Raw genomic sequence first — 25808 nt, forward strand, 5'->3', positions numbered from 1 at the left:
TGTTAGAGTGATAGGACCCAACGAAGAAGACGAGGCTTGGACTCTTTCATTGCCACAAGGTACCTAAGAGTCGTATGATCAGTGTAGACAATAGTTTTGGAACCAATGAGGTACTTCCAAAACTTCTCAAAAGCATGTACTATGGCAAAAACTCATTCTCCGTTGTGGTGTAGTTCCATTGAGCTTCATTCAAAGTCTTAGACATGTAGTAGATGACATGAAGCTTTTTTTCTATTCTTTGTCCCTACACACCTCCAATAGCAACATCGCTAGCATCACACATGAGCTCAAATGGCAAATCCCATCTTGGCCCTTGCACAATTGGAGAAGTGATCAAAGCTTCCTTTAATTTTTTTGAAAGCATGAAGACACTTTTCATCAAAAATAAAGTCGGATTCCTTTTTAAGAAGAGCATTGAGAGGTCTAGCAATAAGGGAGAAATTCTTGATAAATCTCCTATAGAACCCGGCATGCCCCAAAAAGGACCTCACTCCTCTTACATTGATCGGAGGTGGTAATTTTTTAATCACTTCAAATTTTGCTTTATCCACTTCAATTCCCTTGCTTGATATCTTGTGACTGAGGACAATTCCTTCTTCAACCATGAAGTGACATTTTTCCCAATTTAGGACCAAGTTGACCTTCTCACATCTTGCTAAACATTTTCCCAAATTGGACAAATAATCTTCAAATGAGAGGCCTCCTACCGAGAAATCATCCATGAACACTTTCATCTCGGCCTCAAGCATGTCTCCAAAGATACTCATCATGCACCTTTGAAAGGTTGCTGGTGCATTGCAAAGTCCAAACGACATCCTCCTATATGCAAAAGTACCATATAGACAAGTAAAGGTTGTCTTTTCTTGGTCATCCGGGTTTATGGGGATTTGAAAGAAACCCAAATAACCATCAAGAAAACAATAATACTTGTGCTTTGTTAGTCTTTTAAGCATTTGGTCAATAAAAGGAAGAGGAAAATGATCCTTGTTAGTGGATGCATTTAGAAGTTTATAATCTATGCACATCCTCCAACCGGTCACCGTTCTAGTTGGAATGAGCTCACCATTCTCATTTTCAACTACGGTTATTCCCCCCTTTTTAGGGACCACATGAACGGGGGAAACCCATCTAGAACTCGAATTGGGGAAGATGATTCCCGCATCAAGGAGTTTGGTGATTTCTTCCTTCACCACCTCCCCATTTTAGGATTAAGTTTCCTTTGCCTTTCAATGGAAGGCTTAGCACCCTCCTCAAGTGTTATGTGGTGCATACATAAAGCTGGACTAATACCTTTGAGGTTGTCAATGGTATAGCCTAAAGCACCTTGGTGGTCTCTTAATACACCACATAACATTTGAGTTTGGCACTTGTTCAAAGAGGAATTAATAATTACCGGATAAGTTGAGTTGGGATCCTAAAACACATACCTTTGGTGTGATGGTAGAGGTTTGAGTTCTACCGTCGGAACACCCTTACCTTCTCTTGTTGTAGCTATCTCCAATGCATCATGGCTCATGGTTCCCATGCATACTTGCTCAATGCTTTCTTCCGTACTTCCTTCAAGCATTTCTTCATATAGTGTCATCTCCTTGCTTTGTTCCCCTATCTTTCCTTTGTTCAATAAGATATTCTCAAGGGCATTGTTAGAAGTGAGAAAGTGCTCATGCATAGAATTTACAATGGAATCAATAGCACCAATCATCATAAAATTTTCCAAAGTTGAGCTTGGATACTTCATGCTCTCATTCAAGTCAAATTCTAACACCTCATCTCCTACTTTTAGTGTAATTTTAGCACTTTTAACATCAATTAAAGCACCCGAGTAGCAAGAAAATGTCTTCCTAGAATTATTGGAATGATAACATCTTCATCCACCTCTAATACAACAAAGTCCACCAGAATTACAAACTGTCCCACCCTTAGAGGAACATCCTCTACCTTACCCTTTGGAAATTTAATTGATCAATCGGCCAACTGTAGGGTAATGTTAGTGGGTAGAAGTTCCCCTATCTCAAGTCTTTGATATAACGAATATGGCATAAGGCTAACACTAGCCCCAAGGTCACACAAAGAATTATCAATTTGTATTTTATATATTTCACAAGGGATAGAAAAGTTACCGGGATCTTTCAACTTTGGTGGCATCTTGTTCATGATAATAACACTACAATTCTCGGTGAGATTCACCGTTTCCACCAAATCACACTTTCTTCTTCCACACAAAATATCTTTCAAAAACCTAGAATAGTTAGGCAATTGCTTGATAGTATCGGTAAAAGGGATTGAAAGGTGAATTTGCTTCAATGTTTCAAGAAATTTTCCAAATTGCACATCTAATTTGTTTCTCACAAATTTATGAGGATATGGAAGTCTTTGAAATTGTTTGGTTTCTCTTCTCTTTCTTTTTGTTTTTGTTTTTCTTTTTCTTTTTCACTCTCCTTTTCTTTTTCACTCTCATTATCTTTCTCATTCTCAAAGGCTTTCTCTTCTTCATGCACAAAATCACTCTCAAGAGGAGGTCACTCATGTTCACTTTCTCATTGTTTTTCTTAGGGACACTCCCTTCCAACACCTTCCCACTCCTAGTTGATATAGAATTAACGGGTCTCTTGGGATCTAGTCCTTAGAGTGGAAGTTTGGAAGTGCTAGCCCCTTCCTTTAAACCAGTGGCCAATTGAGAAATTTTTGTTTCAAGCATTTTATTATGAGTCATTAGTTCACTAAATTTCTTATCACTAGAGGTCATGAAAGTGTTGAACATTTTAGTTTGGCTTTCCATCATTTCCTCTAAATTGGATCTAAGTGGAGGTGCTTGTGCATAGTAGTTATCTTAAGGAGCTCTAGTACCTCTCACATTCAAATTGGAGGGATTAGAAAAACCTCTATTGTTATTGTTGTTCCAATTGTTCCTATTATTAGAGTTCCCTCCTTGGTGATATTGGCCTTGATTCCCATAATTCCCTTGGTTATTATGGTTATGGTTACCATAACTACCTTGTTGGTTGTAGTTACCTTGGGGATTTTGGTCCCTTTGGTTCCTATTACCCCATGAATTTTGGTTATGGTAATCATAATCATTTCCTCTTTGATTATAGGAATTTCCCCCTTACCCTCTTTGATTAGGTGGTAGATATCTTTGATTGTCATTTCTAGGTCTATTATCATAAGACAAAGCATTGGCATGTTCATTTTCAAGTTATTTACCATCCTCATATTGGGGTTAGGGTTGAGAATCATAAGTGCAAAAAGAAGTATCATGATCATATGAGCCACAATTTTCACAAAAGAGACACCCATTAAGCATGTTATTAGAGGTAGAAGCAGAAGGATTATAACTCATACCTCTCCCCTTAAATTGGGAGGGATATTATTGGTGTGAAGAGGAATATTCAAGCTTTGCCTTGATCGATGTCATCTCCTTGCCAAGGGTTGGCAATTTGAGATGTCAAATTGTTGATAGCGTTGAGGTGATTGACGGAGTAAACCGCATTTCCACCTTTGCTTGAGGACTCCGTTTCTCCTTCTTGCCAATCCATATGGTGCCTCACAACATCCTCTATGATCTCTATCACTTGCTCCTCCGTCTTGTTCATTATCGGCCCACTGGCTCCCGCATCCAAACTAGTCTTCCCTTGGGGGATCAAGCCTCTATAGAAAATTTGAAGAACTTGGTATGTGGGAATACCATAATGAGGACTCTCCCTTTGATATTCTTTATACCTTTCCCATGCCTCATATATGGTTTCACTAGCTCTTTGTCGAAATCCTTGGATCAAAGCCATTGCTTCAGCCGTCTTCTTTTGAGAGTAGAATCTCCCTAGGAAAGCCGTGGTGACTTCATCCCAAGTTCTCAAGGAATTGGATCTCACCTCCTTTTCAAGCCATTCAAGGGCTCTTCTTATTAGGGAGAAAAGGAATAGCTTTAATCTCACAAAATCTTGAGCGACCCCATTCACCTTGATCGTGTACAATATGGCTCTCGTGCTTTGCTCCACTAAATTGCCTCCTTTCAATCAAATTTATCATCGCAGGCCGGATCTCAAAGTCGTTGGCCGGGGTGTTTGGGGGGAGCAATCCCACTTGAAGCTCTATAAGCTTCCGGAGTTCCCAACTCCTTCAAAGGTCTTTGAGGTGGTGGCTGTGGATCACCCATTTGATCTTGTTGTTTCTCGGAGTTGAACTCTCCAGCTGGGGAAGTAGTTAACAGCCTAAAACCGGATCTCCTTCTCCTTCTATAAGTTTGTTCAATCTCGGGATCGTAAGGTACCAAAATCCTGTTATGGGTTCAGCCCATACACACTCAACAATTGCAATTAGTAACAAGGATACAAGTGTAGCCTAAAAGAAACGAACTCTTTTTGTATTTTTCCTTTAATGGTGAACTAGACTCAAGTAATCAATTAGCAATTAACAACACCGCTCCCCAGCAACGGGGCCATTTTGATGGGCGTTAGAACGGTCGCACATTCCACACTCATTTAAACACATTTATAAGCAAACACCTCACAAACCAAGAACAATGATAAGTAAGAGTTCGGTCCATAAGAAACAGGGTATAATTGCTAAAGAACTTAACACTCAAGCTAATTCGAAGTCTTTTGTTGAAAGGGGTGTTTGTCAAGTAAACAACAAACTATTGTTCTAAATCAAGTAAATAAAAGCACTAGGGAATGGGATCCACTCAACCATGGCAAATTGGGAGTAAAAGAGACAAGAGATAGCAAGGACTATATGTAAGACCAACCTCATGCAATTAGGAAAACAACTCACACTACTAAACTTAGATCCCTCATTAGTTTAGCAATAAAAGATACATAATCAAATTGCAATAAGTAATGACATACTTAATCTATATTTCCATGTCAAACAAAGTATAACATGCCATCTAGCTCCTAACCTAATTCAAGGGTAGCTAATTCTATCATTAAGAACTAACAAACAATTTCATACAATCAATTTAATCACAAATCAAACATCAATACTTCTCCCAAATTTACTTAACTAACCAGTAGGTTGAGCTTCACCCAACCCTTAGCAAAGAGGACTACTAACAACTCATTTCAAGTGACATGCAAACCAAGATTAGGATTCTAACTAGTTCAACAATTGGGGGAAAGTGATTAACTAATGATAAAATTAACATCTAACAACAAATTATCAAGAACTAAAGAGATTTAAATGACATGCAATAGCAAAATGAAATCAGAAATTAAATAGAGAAATGTGAAAGAAGTTACTAATTGAAGCTTCAAATGTTGAGTACAAAGGTTGAATCTTGAGAATAATCTTTGAAACTTGCTACTATAACGATTAATTTGAGGATTTCTAAGCTAAAATACCAAAGATGATTGTTCCAAACTAGAAGAAAGTTGCTAAGAACTATGCTACTGATGTCTGTTTTAAAATGAACTAAAGGGGTTTATACTCCCCGAATTGCATAGGTTAATCCATCAAAAGAAAATGGATTTCCAGCTAGGAGCGCCCGCTCCTGAAATCTGCACGCCCGCTCCTCTTAGCTTCAGATAGAGGCAGATTCGACGATGGCAGCAAGGAGCACCCGCTCCCCTGTTCTTCAGCAGATGGAAGATTCAAGTTGTAGGGGAGAAGCGCACGCTCCAAGGAGGGTGCATGCCGGGTCCTCCTTGCTTCATGATTAAGGCAGATTCTAGCACAACAGTTAGGAGGGCCCGCTCCAACTCGGGAGCACGCCCGCTCCTCACAGGGTCAGAATGTTGTTGTCACGGAGGAGCGCCTACTCCGGGAGAGGTGCACGCCCACTCCTCTAGGAGCGGGCTCTCCCTTCATTATTGCCTTGCTCTAAGCTCTTCTACGAGCATTGATTGCTTGTCAAAGTAAGTCATAACACCTGCAAATCATGGACAAACACATACAAAGAGGTGGCAAAGCCACGATACAACATTTATATACAAAACGGGTAAGAAAAATAAGGGAAAAGATTGCAAAATTGGGTTAAAATCACCATAATAAGTGGTCAAATAAACCACTTATCAGCAACAGCACATCCCTCACGTCTTATTGATAAGATAACAACAAACAGGTTCCATGATGGGTATATTCGAGCAATGAAAGCAGCAACAAAGATTATGGTTGTGATTTCATAATTCACAATGTAAAGGGAGCAAAGTATAAGCCAATATAAAATCAAGAGCCCTACCGCTTTGATGAGTAAGAAGTAATTCGGCATCTCACCAAAAACATGACCTGATCTTGCAGAAGCAGGTTGATAAAAGGCAGAGAGTGTACAGATTAGCTCACAGGAAATGATTCGCAGGCTAAGAGCCCCATGTACAGCCTGCTAATGATTAAGGTTTTCGAATTGGATCATAAAACCTGACCTGCAGCAAAATTATTCAAAGGAAATTGTCCTCAAGCAGCAGACTTGTGCGTATGAAAAAATTTCACATACTAGTAGCTGCGTGGGAAATACCAGAGGTACCACCAACAGAACATAGCTTTTGGTAAAGTTGTCTAGTGACTCTGAACGGTCAGATATTCAGCAAGGTGTTCCTATCTTCATAAGGATCCAAATTACAAGAGTACGAGCAGTTAGAATCCTTCAATCCGGAATATGCAAGCTACCATATTGATGGTCAGGTACGCAGCATTTTCGAGGATAAGAAGTTCAACCTAGCAGAAACTTACAGGCAATCTTGGCATCTTCTTTCGCCTCCATTCTCTTTCAAAATAAATATTCCGTAGCATTTTTGAGGGAGAATGGACATATTTGCGGCCTATTATCTGAGCATCAGCATCAGCTCAATTTTGAAAGCAGGACTGCTTTCTTAGTGGTACTGCAATCATTTAGCAGCAGAAGACTTGTGATGTTGTGCACAGAGCTTGGAGTAAAAGGAGGATTATAAAGTGTTAAAGTGACATCTTCTTACCTCAACTACTCATAAGTTTCATGGAAATCCTCCTAAGCACAAGTTCAGATGATAAGAGTTCTGCAACGAGTGACTATGAATACAATAAGATCACAATGCAAGGGTCAAAAACTCAGAAAATAATCTGCCAGAAAACCTTCAAATGGTCTGGTAATACAAGCTACTTAGTCGTCCTGTCAGCAATATGTAGATAGGAAAGCAACAACAGTTTCGGATCTAAAGGTTTGAAAAATGTTGCTAGACCTTCAAAAATACCTGGTGTAGCTGCTTTATGGTATGTGCCATCAAGCAGGCAAGTACACATCAAGCACACAACAGCTCGTGGATAGACAGGTTCAATACAGTTTATGCTTATTAGTGATCTTGGCCATCTCTTCTGGTTACATTCTCCTTTAAAATAAATATTCTAGAGCAATTTTGATGGAGAATGGATGGAAAAACTTCTGGCACCAAGAACAACATTAGCTCGTCCTATGCCCATGAAGTGCCTAGAAAGTAGAGCAATTAAGCTGGAGATCACAAGCTCCTGCGAGAACCTATAGTCTTAAATCTGTTGATCTGTGAGCACTCATTTATTCTGATAAGACTAAGCATTAATATACTGATTTGTTCCTGGTCTTATAAAGCACTACCTCTTCAGTAGGGAAGGTCATGACTGTAAAATGCCAAGGGTGTTGCTCAGATAGTTCACTTCGTTTTGATGGATTTTGGCAACCTTCAGATGCAAAAACTTGAATTGACGATGTCATAAATTATAACATGTGCAATCAAGCACTCTAGCGAGCTGATTCTTGTGATAACGAAACACCCTCGGCAACATGAGGACAGCAGTCCCCTGCATATAGCAAGTTATCAATCACCATTAACATCAATTTCCCTAGGAGCAGTATAGCAGCTGCAGACTCAATTATTTTTATCATAAGACAGGAATTGCACAGCAGTGGAAATCAAATTCTGATCAGCTCTTGACTGATCAGCTCTTTGTCAAGATTTTATTACCTCTTTCGATAGCTATTTCAGCGGAAGAAAGAGTATATTTGTGATTGATAACATGTCAAAGCGATACTTGACCCCCTAGGATGTCATGATCTTGAAGATAGAGGAAATAAAGGTCCCTGCTCTATTCTGATCGATGGAAGTAGTCTGATCAAAGCATTTTCCTACCAGCCTGCATAATAATTCGGAGTACAAAAGTCCAGCTTTGCAACAGTAAGTTGCCACCCGGTTTGTTACAAAATTTGGTATAATAGTCAGTGGAGAGGATGAAAAGCACATAGGAATTCGCAAAGTTTAAATAAGTGAATCAGTAACAATAAGCCTGAACCCAAATGAAGCTATACAACAAATTCTGCCAGATTAAGAAGCTCTACGATCAGAAAGAACTATCGCTACAGCCAGCTCAGGCAATAACTGTTGTGAGCATACAGCAGCAGCTGATGACTAGGAACAAGATGTATGGCACCAAACTCGCAAAGGGACTGGTTCTCATTCAAAGTTTGCTAGTAGATAATAAGATACCTCGTGAAGAGAAGCAGCTCGGTTCATCTGCAAATCCATAATGAAGCAAAGAAGGCTTCAAATGAAGAAAAGAGGACAAAGAGAATCTTCCACACCTTGGGAATGCATGAAGAAAATATCAACAATAACAAGTCTCTAGTTATCAAGAATTTCAAAAATGAACTATAAGCATTTAGATCAGGAGAGAAGCAATCAAAACCCATAAAAGAGGGAAATAGTCAGAATTTTCAGTAGAAAATTCCAAAGTTTTGTTGGAGCAATCACAATTTTCAGCACAAATATCAGAATTTTTCAACGAAAAATCAGGATTTGTCAGCAGGAAAATCATAATCTTCAGCAAGGCAATCGAAGTTTTCAGCCCGAAAAATCAAGATTTTTCAGTAGAAAAATCAGAACTTTCAGCGAGGCAATCGGAACTTCTTGTCGGAAAAACCAAGATTTTTCATCAAGGTAGTCAGAATCCCGCGCAGAAAAAGTAAACTTTTGAGCAGAGCAGCTAGATTTTTCAATCGAAATATTGGAATTTTCAGCGGGATATTCAGATGTTTTGGCTAGAAAATAAATTCTTCATCGAACCAATCAAGATTTTTCAGTAGATAAATCAAAATTTTCAGCGGAGTAACTTGGTTTCTCAGCCAGAAAATTAAAATTTTCAGCAAGCCAATTAGACTTTTCATAAAACAAAAAAATAAAAAAAAATAAAAATTTACAGCAAGTTAGTAAACTACTTAGAAGAGAATTCGAAATTTTTGCGAAGCAATAAGGTTTCTCAGTAAGAGGAGTCAGAATTTCAGCAGAAATTCCAGAATTCTCATGCGTCAGTCAAATTTTTCAGTAAGAAAATCGAATGTTCCAGCTGTAATCAGAATTTTTCACCGTGGTAGTAAGATCTTCTCGCCGAAAGACGAAAAATTTTCAGCAGAGCAGTCAGATTTTTTAGTAGAAGAATCTGAATCTTCAGCGGAGTGGTAAGATTTTTCAGTCAGAAATCAGAATTTTCAGCAGAGTAATCAGGTACCTTAACAGAAAATTAAAATAATCAGATTGGTCAACAGAAAAATCAGAGGTTTTCGTGGAATAGCCAGAATTTTTTCAAAAAAATCGAATATTTCAACTATATAATGCATCTCCGTGCCGCCAAGAAGCAACGGTCTCCTTCAAGTCTTAGAATTGCCATGGCACCTCTAAGACTTGGGGGGGCTAGTTGTATAAGAACGACTCTACAACACCCCATCTCAGGGTTAGTTATGTGGGATGACTCCTCCCGAGTCATATCATTAATTAACCTGGCTCTTGCAACAGTCAATTCTGCTCCAATACACTACTTCTGCTCCAAAAAAGAATAACTTATGCTATACAAAATGCTTCTATCCTAGAAGTTACTTTAAAAGAGTAGCTCATTGACTTCTCTGTTATTTATTTATACTAATTCTCTTTCATGCCAAATATTTGTGTAAAACAGATATACAAAGGATTAACCGAGTGACATATTGCTGAAAAGAGCACCAAGTCAAGCAACAACTAATATAGAGCCCTACACATCAAAGTGAGACACTTGATATCAAGTCTTGCTCATCAAAGTAGGGAGCCAAAGAATTTCTTGCTCAAAATGAGACTAGATTAAAAAACAGCGTCCAAGACCTGGTTTTAACCAGGTCCGGCTGGAGAATGTCAAGGTTCAGCCGGAGAATGTCAAGATTCATCCAAGACCTGGTCTTAACCAGGTCCAGCTTGAGCATGTCAAGTTTCAGCCAAGACCTAGTCTTAACCAGGTCACACTGAAAGCAGCCAAGACCTGGTCTTAACCAGGTCCAGCTAAGAGATTAAAGTCCAACAACTCCTCATTGTTCTCGCTTCTGTAAAGGGGACGACAAGTATTTTCTAGAGCTGGCAATAGTGTCGTGTCATGTCATGTTCATACCCGTGTTTTAAATTAACCCGATTTTTCGTGTCTGGTTCATGTCCTGTTGTCATTTCTTGTTAGTTTCGTCAGCTCTAGTTCAAAGTTCGCTCCCTGAACTAAGTACAAGCAGGAAGATAGTTGTTCGGTCACACATTGCAGATAAAAGTGAAGGGTACCAAGGATCTCTTAGGTACTTCTCTTTGACACTCTTGCGGAATCAAAAAGGATAGAGTGGAATGGCAGCAAGGCACTCTTAGCTTTTCCCCACTTCACCGTTCTAAGCGAGCAGCATGAAACCAAGCCCTCACCACTCTTAGTGAGTGGCATAAAGGCAGCACTCACTCAGTAGGTTGAGCGGTAAAACGATAAGCACTCACTCAGCAGGCACAGTAGTAAAAGAATAAGCCCTCACTTAGCAAAGTGAATGGTTAGAGAATGATAAACCTCCAAAAGTGTGAGCAAGTGCAAAACAAGCACACTAGAGCAAATTTCTCAGCTTGAAGCGGGTAATCATCAAAAGTCCTCGCCTAAGCTCAGCTCGTAATTTTTCAGCCTGCAGCAGGGAGTGATCAAAATTTCTCGCACAAGCTCATCTCGTAATTTTTCAGCCTGTAGCGGGGAGTGATCAAAATTTCTCGCTCAAGCTCAGCTCGAAATTTTTCAGCCTGCAGCGAGGAGTGATCAAAATTTCTCGCTTAAGTCAGCTCGTAATTTTTCAGTCTTTAATAAGGGGGAGTGATCGAAATCCCTCATCTAAGTTAAGCTCGTAATTTCTCAAAATTCAGCGGGAGTAATCAAAATTCCTCGCTCCAGCTCGTACTTTCTCGAACTTTTAGCGGGAGTAATCGAAATTCCTTGCTCAAACTCATAATTTCTCAAACTTCAGCGGGAGTAATCAAAACTCCTTGCTCCAGCTCGTTAATTCTCAGTCTTCAATGGGAGTAACTGAAATTCCTCGCTCAAGCTCGTAATTATGGTCCTTTGCGTAAACAATAACGACAACTTTATCACCTGGCAACAAATCTCTCTAAGTCTTAGAACCGTGGAAGCACTCGTAAGACTTGGGGGGCTAGTTGTGTGAAGGAAACCTCAAGCAGACGACCTATTGAGTAATTACCGATTAAGTTACTACCTCAAAAGAGCTGGCATGAGTAACCTCATACCACCCCCTGGGGGGCTAGTTTTGTTGGATAGCCTCTTGCTAAGCTATTCCCTTGTTCCCAGCCTCACTCTAGAGGTGAGCGACGACCAAAAGAGCAGGCATGAGTCACCTCATACCATATCTTGGGAGGGCTAGATGTATAGGGTAGTTCTTATTAAACTATATCACCATCTCAGTTCCTCCAGGGATGGCGCGCCTCGACTACCATTGAGAGACCGCTGAGTCTAAAAGTCACCTATGTCGACCCCCACTGGCCAAAGAGGCTCCGGCTACCAGCCCGACCAGAGTGAGTCGGTCACTGGCTCCGGCTGAGGGCTTGACCAGAGAGAGTCGGTCACAGGCTCCGGCTGCCAGCTCGACCAGGGTGAGTCAGTCACAGGCTCCGACTGGCAGCTCGACTAGAGGAAGTCGGTCATAGGCTCCGGCTGCTAACTCGACCAGGGTGAGTCGGTCACAGGCTCCGGTTTCCATCTTGACCAGAGTAAGTCGGCCACAAGTTGACCACTAAAATTAAGACAATCATACACTATAAATACCCCCACATATGCCGCATAAAGGGGGTTGATCAATCTCTCTCCCTCTCTCTCTCTTTAAGCACATTAAGCTTTCTACTCTCTCAAAAGGAAAGCACTTACTTAGCCATTGGAAGGGGGTTCCTCGAAACCACCCCCGAGGGCAATTTACGTTCTCTCTTATTGGTCCTCTAGTGGTACTAACGGAGGGTCTAGCTGTCCAGTCCGAGATCCCAACAGGCAGCCTGAGACTCCAGCAATGCAGTTAGTGGTTCGGATATTCCCACAGGAGTACACCCGAAATAGACACCATCTCAAGCAACAAATACTTTGTTCTCAGATTGGTTGTAGAAATAATACCCCTTTGTTTCTTTTAGATATCCCACAAAGAAACATTTGTCAGATTTTGGTGCAAGCTTCTCAGACATGAGTCTTTTGACATATGCTTCGTAACCCAAAATCTTAAGAAAAGACAACAGTGGAGGTTTCTTCGTCCATAATTCATAAGGAGTCTTTTTGACAGCCTTTGACGGAGCGCGGTTCAGTGTAAGTGTCGCGGTTAGAAGTATGTGTCCCTAAAAAGAGATAGGAAGATCGCTAAGACCTATCATGGATCGAACCATGTCTAACAAAGTTCGATTTCTCCTCTTGGACACTCTGTTACATTATGGAGTTCTAGGAGGTGTTAGTTATAAGAGAATACCATGTTCTTTCAGATGGTCGTTAAATTCGTAGCTCAAATACTCACCACCTCGATCCAAACGAAGGGCTTTGATTTTCTTTCCAAGCTGATTTTCCACTTCACTCTGAAATTCTTTGAATTTCTCAAAGGATTCAGATTTGTGCAACATAAGGTAGACATAGCCATATCTACTATAGTCATCCGTGAATGTGATAAAATAGCGATAACCATTTCTTGCGGTTGTGCTCATTGGTCCACATTCATCCGTGTGTTTAAGACCCAATAAGTCACTAGCCCTTTCTCCCAATTTGGAGAATGCTGTTTTATCATCTTGCTAAGTAAGCATCCTTCACAAGTTTCAAACGACTCTAAGTCGGATGAATCTAGAATCCCTTCATGAAGAAGTTTTTTGATGCGTTTGATGTTAATGTGGCCAAGACGACAATGCCACAAGTAGGTTTGATTCGACTCAACGGTCTTAGCCCTTTTGGTTGTATCATTAACATTATAAACCTGTTTGTCTAGTCAAAGCACATAAAGACCATTTTTTGAATTTGCCGTACCATATAAAACATTATCAAGATAAAATAAACAACTATTGTCTTTTATCCGAAATTCAAAACCCTTGGCATCCAACGCTGAAATTGAAATAATTTTTTTGGTAATGTTGGAACATGATAACATTCTTCAAGTTCTAAAACAAGCTCGGAGCGCAAAGACAAACTGAGTGTCCCAACGGATATGGCCGCAATCCTTGCTCCATTGTCGACCCGGAGTTCCACTTCACCCCTCACTAGCCTTCTACTTTTCCTTAGTCCCTGAGCATTGGAACAAAGGTGTGAGCCACATTCGGTATCTAATATCCATGATGCTTTTCTAGTAAAGTTAAGGTCTATAAAAAAAATACCTAATCCAGAAGTAACGGTGTCGTCTTCTTATCCTCCTTGAACTTGAGGCAATCCCGTTTCCAATGTCCTTTCTTCTTACAGTAGAAACATTCGGAATCAGATTGAGAAGACGCTACCTTCTTTTCCTTGTTGCTCTTGGTAGCTGTTGACTTAGGTGGAAAGGTCTTCTTACCTTTCCTATTGTAGCCCTTTTTTTCTTGCGCGAGTGCTTGAATGGCTTGCCCTTCTTGACCATAAGCATATCATGCTTCCCCTCATCCTTGAGCGTTTACTCAGCCTGCTTCAACATCTCATGAAGCTCGGTGAGGGTTTTCTCCATGCTGTGCATTATAGTTCATCTTGAACTAATCATAGCCTTTTTGTAGCGAATGGAGAATAATGTCAATTTCCATCTCGTTCGAGTGCCCAGCATCAAGTCTCTCCATGTTCTCAAATAATCCAATCATTTTGAGCACATGAGGGCTGATGGGCTTTCCTTTCTTGAGCTTGCTCTCAAGGATTTGCCTATGGTCTCGAACCTCTCAGTTTAGGCCTGCTCTTGAAACATGGTCTGAAGCTCAAAAATGATTTCAAAAGTTGTCTTCTTCTCAAAGAAAGTCTTTTGGATATCTGGAGACATTGTGGCCAACATGATGCATTTGACATCCCGATTGGCAGCGTGCCATCGGTTTAGGGTAGCCTAAGTGACCTCCTCATTAGGAACGTTGGGCATTTTCTCGTCAAGGACGTATATTCCTTTAGCTCTTGCATGAGAACTATTCGCAAATTCCTTTTCCAATCAAGGATGTTTGTCCCATTCAATCTCTCCTTATCGAGAATTGAGCAGAGAGAAAACTGGTTGTTGTTGGTGTTCGTAGCAAACATTTTTCTATAAACGAAAGAATTTGCAATGAGAAACCATTCATAAAACCAATAAGTTTGAAATTTAAAGCATACATGAAAACTTTCAATCTTATTAAGAGTTTTATCCACACATTTAAAATTGTCCCTTTTAGGCGAGAATAAAAGGATTCCAAGACCCTAAAAATCAAAAAGTGATTAAGCATGCTTTGGCTTGTCTTAACATTTAATATTTTAAGGTAAGCTATCCAATTGCTAATAACTCTAAGCTATTCTTGGTTCGACAAAACGTCGCATCTAATGCTTTCTTGACGTTTACCTCCATCGCCATGACATCTAAGGACTCCTTACTAATATCGTTGAGTTTAACAAAAACTAACGCGTATACCTAGTATACCTTACTTCCCTAGGAAAGTAGTAATGCATTGCTTTGGCATAGCCCATTAATAGCCTCATTTTAATTAAAAAACACAAAATTGCAAAAATCGATGCCAAGTGCCTAGCCCCGAGCCAAAAAGCCTAGGGGATTGGCTAGGCACCAAGCATGGCACGCAAGGCTGGCCACACGCACGTGGCCTGCGCACCAAGGCTGCCTTGGCGTGCGCCACTGCTAGCCATAGCAGCTCCGGGCCTTGCGGCATGGTGCGAGTGCTCGCACCCCAGCCCAGCCTGCTAGCCCTCCCCGCACACACTTACGCTCCCAGCCACACGCATCCGCACACTTGCACTCCCTCGGCAGCAACATGCGGGCTGTGCAAGCAGCCCTGGTAGCCAAGGGTGGTGCTCAAGGCTTGGGCCTTGTTTCACATGCTAATGCCTCGGAATTTCATTCCGAATTTTTGTTTGTGACTTTAAAATAAATTCTAAATTGATTTTAGAACTAACATTGAGCAATATTGAAAATAAAACAAGTCCAACTTAATTAAATTCAATTTTAGTGCAAAAACCAAAATTAATTCAAGAACCATTATTTGAATTATTTTTGGCTCAACTTGATGCTACAAAAATTGAGGGCTATTCTCACAATTAATTTAACCAACATAAATTAATAATGAGATTTGACAAAATAGTTGAATAAATAATCAATCATCCAATGCCAAAATTTATCCAATATTTACTTATGCACATTTGAATATTGTAACCTTCCAATATGAAGAATAATAATATTTCAAGCACAAGTATGAACATTTAAGATTTTAATCAACTTCCAAAATGATTAAAACCAAAAATTAGTTCATTATGGATTTTAGCAAGTTAAGATCCAACCAAATAAACAATTAAAGATTGAATCTTTAACATTTTGGGGCTTCAAAAATTTATAATCACCATAAACATCCACACTCCAAGCAATTAATTTTCAAAAATGTGAAATTTCAAGTTTATGTAAAATTAAGAGCTCACCAAATTAAGCACCAATATGACTTCATAAGCATGCTTAATACGGGTTAAAATTGCAGAAGATTAATGGTATAACCAAACACATAATCCAACAATTACATGCCATAATTAATCAAGGTTTAAAGGTTTTAAATTTTTCATTCCAAACGAAAAAACCCCTCGAAAAACCATTTTCTGGGTGGATTTTGGCTTCTGGAAGGTCATTTTTAAACACTTTGTGGATAAAGAATGATCTTGAACGTCGATTCCACCCAAAATTCACTATTTTTGAGTCAAAATCAGGGTTCATAGGCCAAAAATAGCATAAATACGATTTTAATCTAATTAAATAAACCAGGCCCTAATCTAATTAAGATGCTAAACCAAAAATTTTAATCCATTTAAATCATTTTAATTAATTTTTAGTTGTAAAAATTAAATGCAAGAGGCTCTTATATCGCTGTTGGGTTTTACGGTGTCCGACACCGCGCGGAAACAAAACCTGAAAACCGGGTCGCATGCATAATAATTACAACATAAACAAAAGCATGCAAATAAGCAAAACACAAACACATAAAGAGAAGAGATAGAAAGAAACTCACCTAGACGCATGCTTCGCTCACTCAAAGAGCTTGAACTTGGAAAGCTTCAAGCTCCGCAAGTGAGAAACCTCCGACGGCTCACACCCTCGCTCACCGAACCGGAATCGGCCCCTACCCCGTAGCTTAGACAAGGTTAGACCAAAATAACTTAAAGTTTACGAACCAAGGTTTTCTCGCTTTTGGAGATCCCTTAGAGTTCACCAACTCAAGTGAAATTCCCAAAACCCAACGATTGGTATTTATAGGAAAATGTTCCCAAGATTTCCCATCATCTTTCTATGTGGGATAGTTGGTAAAATGCTAAAAAGAATAAATTAATTTAATTCTAAATTATATATAATCAAATGACAAGTGTCATTACACAAGAAAGGGAGTAGGTGGGAGGACCACCTTGGCCTTGGAGAACAAGGCAAGGGGTTGCCCCCAACCTACTCGGTCAGCAAAGGCAGCTGCTTAGCCTTGGGCAGCAAGGCCAACCACGCTGCCAGCCTTACGCCACAAGGCTAGGCCTACTGGCCTCTTGCGGCAAGCCCCAGCTGCCGCAGGCCCAGCAGCAGCAGCCAAGCCTTAGCAGCAGCACCGCAAGCGTCAGCCTTGCTGCTGGCCTAGCTAGGGCTGCCTTAGTGCGCAGGCCACTAGGTCGCCGTAGTCAGCCCGCAAGCAAGGTCAGCCTAGCTAGGCCTTGCAAGGGTTGCGGCGGTTTGGTGCTTGCGGCCCCTAGTCATTTGCCTTCAATCCGAGGCATGGGTAGGGCTTGTGTTATGCTTGTAATTTTTGCACGATACGTCATTTGATTATTTTCTCGTCTTCGTCGATTCCTAAAATCGACTCGACGCTTGATGCTCGGCTTCGACGCTCTAAGCTCGGGAATCCGACGTCTTAGTTCTTAAAATCTCTATCGACTCATTTAATCCTTCGGATTAATTTGTCGCTTCAGTTCGGTTACATGATTGGGTGTGACTCGAAAGGTTCAGTCAAGAGCAAGCTGTAATATTAGTTATACATTAATATTACTGATCGGAAGCGGCCTCCAGCTAGGCATTCCGATCACTTGACCTCACTGAATAATTAGCTTTCCTGATTAATTCCGAACCTTCTATCGGAATAATACACTTGTTCGAAGGACACCATTCTTTTCAACTAGTCAATTAGGAACAAAGGAAATTTGAGGGTCAATTTAACATAGGTAAATGGGCTCTCATGCTCCTTAATCTCCACTAATGATACTCATTCAAGAAAGCTCACTAGGCAAGACATTAGGAAATCTGCAAGAAAATGGGTATAGCTCACTCCAGAACAACCCTTCCCAAAAGAAGAGAAATACAGTTCTTGCAAAAATTTAAGTTCGGTGTTCAATCATACAGTTTCCAATTGCACATATATATAATCCACTTATAATACATGCTTTCATATCATTCACGTAGTCATACAATTAAACATGTTTAAACACCATAATGAATCAATATGCACATAAGGAAGAAATTAAATTCTAGCCTATATGCCCAAACTTTTCCTACCCAATCTCACTGCATGCTTTTAAAACATTTAACAAATAATCACATACTTTAGTCCTTTTCATACCTGCACAAATAACGCACTAAAATTTTCAAAATTCCTCATATATTTAATTAAATTCGAAAATTTTCCCCAAAATAATAATAATAATAATAATAATAATAAAATAAAAAATCAACCAAACATTCAAATCCCAATCAAATAAAATTAAATGTTAAATCAAATTGAAGTTAAATAAAATTGAAAAATAATTAATTATATTATATAATTTTCAAACCAAAATCCTTAAATAAATAAAATAATACTTTAAAATTTTATAATAATTTAAAACTGGATCATTTGATCATTTAAAACAAGCACTTGCCAAGCTAAAACATCGGTACTTTAAAACACGTTTTTGGCTTTAATAGTAATAAAAATCTAACCAAAGCTCCCATATACCACTTTGTAACACCCTAGAAATTTCTTTCCTTTAAAATACCTGTTTTACCCTTTTAAAAACATGAGATAAGAAATTCTAAGGCATTATCGTCACCGTGATAACAGTTACGACATTTATCAAAGACACACAGCGGAAGACATTTTCAAACCTTTCAAAACAAAGTCAAAGTCCAACAGTCCAACCAAACAAAAGTCAAGTCAAGTCAAAGTCAAACGAAGTGAAACCTACAACTTGGAACCATTGTAGGCCCTTTTCAAAACCAAAGCTATTTAAACCGACGCGTTCGTATCAACAATCAATAATAATAAACCAATAAACAATAAAAATCACATATTCAAGATAAAACTAGAATAGGCTTTGCTCTTCACTTAAACCCCAACATGAACATGCCGCATCACCTGAAAAAGCTTCTCTTTAATTGTCCCTACTACTCAGCATAAGAAATGGATCGTTGCAGGGCCAAGATAAAGACAAGGCCAAACAAACATACAACACAAAACAATTAGCAATGCTCATTACATAAGCGTAAACGAAGCACACTAACATGCTTACATCCTAGCATCACACAACTTACCTTTTTGCACCTATTTACATGCTTACAACATACCATTCATACAATAAACAATTATATTATTTATTTATTTGATTAAGCATTGAACGGGTTTCCCACCAAATCCCTGCCCCAAATAAATTAAGGTAAACTACACGGGGAGCTAACCAGGTAGGCAAAAGTGTCACTTATGAGTGACGGACGTCCTGTGCATAATAATAAAAAGGAAACTACAGCGTCCTGTACTCCTAGTAGAAGTTATGGTTAAATATAAAACCCCATAACTCCCCCCATATATTCATACTCGAGGTATATACGTTCCAAGAGTTTTGATGTATAATCTCTTTCATTTTACGTTGTTTACATATTTTAGACTTGGTGATTACTCTCAATCCACAACACAATCAAACATCATAAATCAGTCAAACAATCAACATTCCAATTCAATTCTTGAATATTTAGCGATCACATACAATTTAATGTTGAGCCCTTTTTAAACTACCTCGATGTTGAAACACCTTAAGCGCATAAAGCACCGCAAAACATATCTCTCGGTGTATAAACACCTTAAGTGCACTTAGGCACCGTATTTCCTTTCAAACCTGTGTACTAAGACACGTAATAGCTGAATTCTCATGCTTATAGCATCAGTAAAAATCATAAGAACCATAATAAAATTCTCTTTTTATATTCCAATCCAAATTAAACATTTAGTTTAATCAAATAAGCCTTTAAGCATGCCAATAATAAAAGTATGGTTCAATAACAATAGTCCAATATCACCAATTCCAATAAATAATTTATTTTAACCAATCATGCCTAACAAATATTTCATCACAACCATTCCAATTCAATCAAACCAATTCAAATCACCAATTCCAACAAATTCCTAGAATGATACTAATTTGGAATCACTAAATTAAATCCTAGCATGTTTCTACACGCTTAAATAATATCGAGTACGCGTACGTACCTTGAAAATGCTACTAGAAGGGCCATACACCCTAAAATACTTTCCGGACAAAGTCTCCTACACAAAGGGACAATAAAACTACATTAATTACCCTTGTATACACGTTTTCCAGCAACTTAAACTCACTTTAAACAACTTATATTTATCTTAAAATTATTTTAAAATCCTTAGTTAAACTCCCTTTTTAATGGGTAATTACACCCTTTTTATAAAACCATCAAAAGTAATAATTAAGACCAATTTTCAGCACTTTAAACTAATCAAAAACCCTTTAAAACTTCTTAAAAATATACTTTTATGCCCAATTATAATTTGAAACATGAAACTTGTAAAACCCCCAAATTAATTTATAAAAGAACCCTAAACATTACATCTTTAATAAATTAAAACCCTAACTTGAAACATCATGAAATCTAAAAATTAAAACAAGTGTAATAATCTAAGATTATAGTTTTTTACCATCAAAACATAAATTTCGTTACTAATTAAACAAGTTTCTATAATAAAAATCCAAAACCAATACAAATATATTATTATACAAATTAAAGAAATAAAACCAAAAGAGGAGAGAGATGAGAAAGGGGGTGATGATGATGATAACGGTGGTGAGGGGTGGCGGCTGGACACGTCGTCAGGCGGCGCGCCAATTTTCGGCGGGTGGAAGAGCAGCCACGCAGGAATAGAGCACCGTGAGAACTGAGAAGTGGTCTCACGTGGGAAATAAAGGGGAAAGAGAAAAATGAGATAAGGAAAAGAGGAGAAGGGAAGGCAGTGGCCGGCTGGGGTCGCCGGCAGGTGGCCGACCGGCCGACTGGTGACTTCCAACGGCAGCAGTAGCGTGGGGAGGAACAGCACTTGGAACCCCATGGGTGCAATCCTACGTGAAATAACAAGGAAAGGAGAAAAGAAAGGGAAGAAAAAGGAAAAAGAGTCCACTTTGACCATTTTACTTTTGTATGTGGGAAATTTTAGGGATTCAAGAACTATTCATCATGTAGGGTAAAATAGAGATATTTGGGCCTCATAAGAGATAATATGAGGGAGAAATAATTGGCCCGAAGAAATAAAAGGATGATTGAGCTTAATATGTAATTTGGTAGAGTAATTATCGATCAAATGTAAAACCCATTTTATTTGAATTTCATGATTAAGATAATTTGCCCCAAAATATATATTTTAGATAAATATATAATTTATAAAATATATTAAAAATACGAGGTATTACAGAGCGCTTGTGATCCAATTCTTACATAAATTTGGAAGTATAAAAAGAGCAAAAATGATTTCTACAATGTGTTGTTTTATGAGTTCAATCTTGCTTAAAAGATTTAAAATATTAAAAAGAGCAATTAAGCCCCGAGTTCATCAATTGGAATGATTAGCCCGAGTTCATCAATTTGGTATGATGAAACCATGTTGATGACAACAAAGGTCGTGGTAAATACCAACTTTTTTCAAAAGACAAAAGTTTTACTTGAAAATCAACCTATCACGTTGTTGATCAAATATAAAAGGATAAGCCCAATGGTGATAAAACTTTGTTTAGAGACCAAAACACAAACAAAAAAGATGCACCTAATATATGAAAGTGCAAGACAATGATTATTTCATCTCGATTAAAATAACTCATCAGATCTCAACTTTCACCATATTATATATATATATATATATATATATATATATATATATATATATATATATATATATATATATATATATATATATATATATATATATATATATAATTTAGTATTTGCCGGGCTAAATACTTGAAAACGAGATCCCCATCCCTATAGTTGAAAGACTTCTACCTTGTGACCTCAAGGTTGCAACGTGAATCCTCAACCAACTACACCAAACCTTGCTTGAGCAAAATTATCAGAAAAATCAAAAACCAGATTCGTAACCGATCGGAAAATCAGGGTACCCGATCTGATAACCATAACTGTTCGAGCACCCGATCTGATAATCTGTTATCAGGTACTTTTAAAATTAAAGGTTACTTGATCCAATCCGATAAACAATTTTTTTTCCTCTACTTAAATCTATTTATCCAAACTCTAAACTTTTACTTAATTTCATAATAACTTCATAATTTGAATGATTAGTAATATTATTAGTAATTTGGCCAAAATCATGTGATATTGTTGTTAATTAGTGTTGAATGCTATCATAATAACTAAATTATAAAGTCCAAATTTTTATAGATGGATATCATATTGGGTACCCGATAACCGATCCAAAAATACGGGTACCCGAAATTTGGGCACCCGAACTTATAGGTTCGGTTCATGAATATCATTTTTAGTGTTAATGGCTATCGGTTATCCGAATCAATAGTGTTAACGGTTCAGATATCCAATCCATTCTCACCCCTAATCGTAAGTGTTTTTTTGCGCTATGATTGTAGCTTGACAATTTAATGATTTTTCATAAAATTATCCTATTCAAGATGTATGTTTCCCTTTCCCTAAGGTTAAAAAATTCATGTACAAGTAAATATTAAGTTTAGACAAAATGTGAGATTTTGTAATCATAATAATAAAAAAAATCACGAGATATGTACGATAAAAATATCCATGACAATTTATTCTTTTATTAATTTTATTTTTTGGTTCATAACAATTATGATTCAAAATTAATTGCACATTTGTTAGACGTTATTTTTTCTAATATATAACGGATTTTTTTAAATATATATTTTAATTTTTTTAGTTCATAATAAATAAGATTAAAAATTAATCATATATTTGTTACACGTTTCTTTTTCAATTTAATTCTCGTACCGAGTATTTTTCAGTTATTTTTGAAGAAATGGATTTAAAGATAAAGTGTCAAATATTTGCTTTTATATCAATAATTGTAAATATGATTTTTGTTAATTTCTTCACTTATAAAAACTGAGAAAATTAAAGTTTAAATATAGTTTAAGGTAGAATTTTTTGTTGGGCTAAAAGCTAGGATACTGGATACATGAACACCTCACTTAACATCCATATTCGTGTCCGACACCGATACTCATTCAACACACAACGATACTAACACCTTAGAAATTCCTTTCTTTGCCCTTTTTAAAATACCTGCTTTGCCCTTTTTAAAATATAAAATAGGAAATTCTAAAACATTTTCGCCATCGTGAAATCGGCTAAGACAATTATCAAAGGCACACAGCGGAAGACTTGTTTTAAAAACTATTCAAAAATAAAACCAAAACTTAAAAGTCAACCAAACGAAAGTAAAGTCAACCAAAGTCAAACATAGTCAACCTATAACTTAGAACCATTGTAGGCCCTTTTCAAAACCCAAACAAATATTAAAATCATTGCATTAGTCTCACAAGCAAATATATAATAACCAAAAGCAAATTAAACACATCATATTCTTGTGGAAACTAAACAAGATTTGTTCTTCACTCATTCCCATCATGAAAATGCTCCATCACCTAAAAAGCTTCTCTTTACTTTGTCCCCATTGCTCGGCATTAGAAATGGATCGTTGTAGGACCAAGATAAAGACAAGGCCAACAAACATACAATACACACAATCAGCAATGCTGAGTACATAAGCGTAAACAATTCACTCTAACATGCATACATTCTAGCATCACAACTTACCTTGTTGCACCTGTTTACAAACATACAACACACATTTCACTCAATAGACATTTCCATTGCTTATTTAAGTTTAATTATGCATTGAACGAGCTTCCCTCCTAACCTGCCCCAATAAAGGGGTATTAACACGGGAGCTAACCGTGCTAGTATAAAAGAACTACTTGTAAGTGGCGGAATTCCTGCCCATAATAATAAGGAAAATACAGCGTCCTGTACTCCCAGTAAAAGCTATGGTTAAATATAAACCCCCATAACTCCCCCATATATTCATACTCGAGGTATATACGTTTCAAGAGTTTTGGTGCATAATATCTTTTACTTTATGTTGTTTAAATATTTTAGACTTGATGATGACTCTCAATCCACAACACAATCAGCCATCATAAAGCATTCAAGCAATCAAACATACCAATTTAATTCTTGAATAATTAGTGACCACATTTAATTTAATGTTAAACCCTTTTTAAACTATCTCGGCGTTGAATAACACCTTAAGCGCATAATGCACCACGAATCCTATCCCTCGGTGTTTGGAACACCTTAAGTGCACTTAGGCACCTAAATATAATTTAATCCTCGTGTACATAGACACTTAAATAGCTCATTTCTCATGCTTATAACATCAATAAAAATTATATGAACCACAATAAAATTCCCTTTTCATAATCCAAACCAAATTAAACATTTAGTTTAATTAAACATGCTCTTGATCATGCCAATAATAAAAGTGTGGTCCATATTCAACATACCATCATAATTAATTCTAATCAATAGATCACCTCAAATAATTCATGCTTCGCAAATCAATCACCAAAATCAATCTAACCAATAATTCCAACCAATACCTATCATGATACTAACTTGGAATCAATTAAACAAGTCCTAGGATGCTTCTACACACTTAAATAATTACCGAGTAAGCGAACTTACCTTGAATATGATCTCAAAATCGCCACGACTACACAAAATCACTCACTTGGAAGTCTCCAACAATCCAAAATTACAAAGAGAAATTAATACCTTGTTGATTAAGGGATTTTTACCCCGTCACGTGGACCAGTCAAGACCTTCCACGTGTCATCCACGTAAACTAGCCAGAGTCCGCCACGTGTCACTCATTGAAAAGTCCAAAGTGGACGATTCAGAACACAACACGTGGCAGGCAAATTGCCAACTTGGAATGGTAGCCTTCAAAGGCCCAAACTCCAAGGAAGCCTAGACAGCCCTAGGTTTCCATAACCTAGGACTGGGCACGTACTTCGAGACCCTATAAAAGGGAGATGTTCCCACCTGGGGAACGAGGGAAGAAATATACACAAATGTTCAGAGAGCATTGATTGCAGAATTGAATACACTTGAGAGTTTACACTCGGATATTGAGGCTGTTTGCTATAGCCGGATGATCACTTCTTTTCCAAGAGGAGCCTGATCCCATTTACATTTCGCACGTTTACATCCGAACACGTTCTAACTTGATCGTCGGAGGCGGAACTCCAACCAACCGGAGTCTCCGTTGTTTTGCAGGTACAGGTGCCAGAATCCAGTCTTGGAATTGTAACTCTCCCAAAGGACACAGAGAAAACCCCAAAACATTTGGCGTCGTCTATGGGGATAGTACTTCTAAGATGGCTTCACAAGAACCTGTACCGCCTCCGAATGAGAAACGGCCTATGGCCGACGCTCAGGTCTATAGACCAAGTCATTGATGACGACTTTGAAGTCAAAACATATGTGGCTGCCGACGATTCACTCAGAACAAGACGCACTCGTCCCATAGAAAGAAGGGAATGGGGCAATGATCAAGCAGGTCCAAGTGGGACAGCCGTTTGGGCAACCCTAAGCGGCCGAAGACACAGTCCCCATCACCTCAGACGAACTCATGAGATTCATGACAAGTTTCAGGGGGGAGATAAAGGACCTCATCGAGAAAAAGTCGGCTAGTTCTAACCCCAAAGTATGAGTTTAACAAAGATTGTTACTCCATCCTCATGGAGATCAAAGACCGGGTGACCATTGAGAAGTTGGCTGCTATGAAAGGTTCTGCCAAAAACCAGAACAAAAATAAATATTGTCATTTCCATGAGGAAATTGACCATGACACCAACGACTATTATAGCCTCAAGCAACTGTTGGACCGTCTGGCTGACAGCTAGAGAATGTTATCTCTCTAATGTAAAGCCCATTGTGGCTGCATCCGGCCAGGGTGACGAACTGGTAAACCTAGATAAGGTCAAAGAAGCTGCGTCTGCTCCTACACCAGGCGGAAAAAAAGAGAAAGGCCGACTAGTTGTTGGCCGTCGAAAAA

The 25808-nt window shown here is 38.3% G+C and overlaps 1 long non-coding RNA gene across 2 annotated transcripts; it reads right to left on the reverse strand.

Moving 5' to 3' along the window:
- Positions 1 to 5209: 5209 nt before the first annotated feature.
- Positions 5210 to 9598, reverse strand: LOC110691203. 2 transcript variants are annotated; one of them, XR_002505254.1, is made up of 4 exons: positions 7905 to 9598; positions 6906 to 7740; positions 6449 to 6812; positions 5210 to 6356 (listed from the first exon to the last, which is right to left on the reverse strand). It is a non-coding gene; the product is annotated as an uncharacterized LOC110691203 (long non-coding RNA). The 2 variants fall into 2 exon arrangements; XR_002505253.1 differs by having other exon boundaries at positions 5210 to 6812.
- Between the last annotated feature and the right edge of the window lie 16210 nt (positions 9599 to 25808).

The sequence above is a fragment of the Chenopodium quinoa genome, unplaced genomic scaffold (assembly GCF_001683475.1).
Source record: "Chenopodium quinoa cultivar QQ74 unplaced genomic scaffold, ASM168347v1, whole genome shotgun sequence".
Lineage (NCBI taxonomy): Eukaryota > Viridiplantae > Streptophyta > Magnoliopsida > Caryophyllales > Amaranthaceae > Chenopodium > Chenopodium quinoa.